The sequence below is a fragment of the Oratosquilla oratoria genome, chromosome 19 (genome assembly GCF_046742065.1).
Source record: "Oratosquilla oratoria isolate Oo_2021 chromosome 19, ASM4674206v1, whole genome shotgun sequence".
Taxonomy (NCBI): Eukaryota; Metazoa; Arthropoda; class Malacostraca; order Stomatopoda; family Squillidae; genus Oratosquilla; species Oratosquilla oratoria.
The window spans coordinates 2,133,664-2,136,163 of NC_134795.1; positions in this window are offsets into that span (position 1 = coordinate 2,133,664).

Sequence of the window (2,500 nt, forward strand, 5' to 3'; positions counted from 1 at the left end):
TGGGGAAGAAGATGGGAGATGAGTCGTGCATTGGGAAGTTTAGAGTTGGTGAAAGAAATGACAGAGGCGAGATGTTAATCAATTTTGCAGAGAACCACAACATGCAAATAATGAACACTTTCTTCCAAAAGCGTGTAGGTCGAAAATGAACCCGGAGAAGACTAAATAGAACAACAAAGAACGAAGGGAATGGGGTTGGAGATGATTAAAGAAAATGGAGAAAAGTGGAAGATAAGCCATTTGTTGTTTGCTGACGACAATGCGCTTGTAGCAGGATTAGAAAAGGGATTGAGGAAGTTAGTGACAGTTTGGAATGTGTGAGAAAGAAGGAAATTGAAGATAGATATTTATAAAAGTAAGGTGATGAGATATACAAGGGGAGAAAGGGGCAGCAGACTGGAAGAAAATATTAAGAGAGAGAGACTGGAGGAAGTGGATAGTTTGGGTGTGAATGTGGCGGGAAAGGGAGGAGTGGAGGTGGAGGTAGAATGTAGATTGAGAGAAGCAAGTAAATGCTTTGGGGGATTAAAAAGTGTAATGAGTAATAGACATTTGGGAATGGATGCTAAGAGGAAATTGTATGAAGATGATTGTGCCGACTGCACTTTAAGGGGCAGAAACATGAATCATAAGAGAGGAAGAGAGAAGGAATTTGAATGTGTTTGAGATGAGGTGTCTGAGAAGTATGATAGGAGTTACTAGGCTGGATAGAGTGAGGAATGAGGAGGTGAGGAGAAGAATGGGGGTGAAAAGGGAGTTGGGAGATAGGGTTGATGAAAAAGTATTGGGAAAGTTTTGGACGCATGGAAAGAATGAGTGAAGAAAGGCTAGTAAAAGAGGTATGGAAGACAGAGGTGGAAGGAGTGAACATGAGGGGTCGACCTAGGATGAGATGGATGGGTAAGATAAAAGGGACTTTGAATAAAGAGGGCAATGTCTGCTGAGGAAGGACGGGAGAGGACAGAAGATAGGGGTGAATGGAGAAGAGTTGTGTATGGATGATGCTGTGATGTATGTGGTGGAGTGGGTGGGGAATGGGGGATGAGGGAGTATGTGTGAGAAATAAATTGACGCAGCCTGAAGGGATTTCTCCCCGTCTTCTCCTTTTCTGCATGAGGATGCGGAGAGGGGTGTCGCCAATTTAATGAAGCGGCCTTGATGTGGATGTGCTATGTTTTGCGACACTACAGTGGGCGAGATGCAGGGATGACCCGTCATTCAGGAGGTGCCAAGATAAGAGGGAAGGAAGAGGGTGGAGGGGAGTGGAGTATGTTAGGGGTAGAATGGGTGGGAGTACATTTTATGCCTTTTTTTTTTGGATACCTCCCTTATAAGGGGGAAAACCCTTTGATATATGTATGTACAGTACTATTTACCTGTTTGTTTATTATTGAACTTTACCTATTTATTTATTTTTTATCTATTATTATTTATATTATTATAATTTTATTTATTTATCATTATCATATATTTTTTTCGCATCCGACCTAGTTATGGGCAAAAGGTCTCATGTCGATATGCTCCTTCTTTGTAACCTTTTGTAATCCTTTATATATATACATATATACTGTGCATATATATATATATATATATATATATATATATGCATCTGTCTATCTATCTACCTATCTATCTATCTATCTATCTGTATACTAAAAAGCTTCTATCTTATATAGAAGGTTGCCAGCAAAGCTATGTGCTCTTTCTACATCCGTCCCAGACCCATTCACATCCATTTGTTTTACTTTTATAAATTTCTTAGCTCTGTTACTACTGTAACTACTAATACTACGTGTTTCGTTTCTTTTCTTCCTCACCCTTTATCAATAATTACTTTACCAAGGAAGTTCGCTGGCCGAGCAGCTTAGGGCGTTTCTTGCTGTGAAGGTCGAAGGGATGGCGGTTCGAATCCTACCACCGGCGAAGTTGAACCAAGGGTATGGTTTATTCAGTTTCATGCTATAAAGTCCTCTGTAAGGGGCACCGGCCTAGCGTACCGTTAGGGAGGAGGGGTTTGTGACGTTAAACCAAACGACTTTTTCAAGGATAAAAATTTCTCTTGCAAACTTACCCTTCCTGTATGTTCAACGTTTTCCTATCTTTTCGTATGTCACCCACTGTCAATTTTCCTATTTTATTGTATTATTTTTTCCCACTCTCTTTCACTCTTTTTCGTCATTGCTCGATAGTTTTTCCTTGAAACCCCCCTCTTTTCTTATCATTCTTACCTAAATCCGCTTTTAGTTTGATCTGTTTCTCTTTGTGTTATCTCTCCGTCTTTTTGTTTGTCTTCCAGCTCTTCTTGTCTTTTATGGACTTGAGGGTTCTCTCTTTACATTCCACTTTGTACCTTTGAGTATCCTGATGCAGTGCCGAGGCTTAATTGCGGGAAATAAAACAAAAGATTTTGTTTACATCTTAGGTAAACCTCAGTTGAAGAGGAGCTCGATCATGATAGGGTTTACTGCATTGGTTTTGATTTTCTAAGTTTGAATTACTA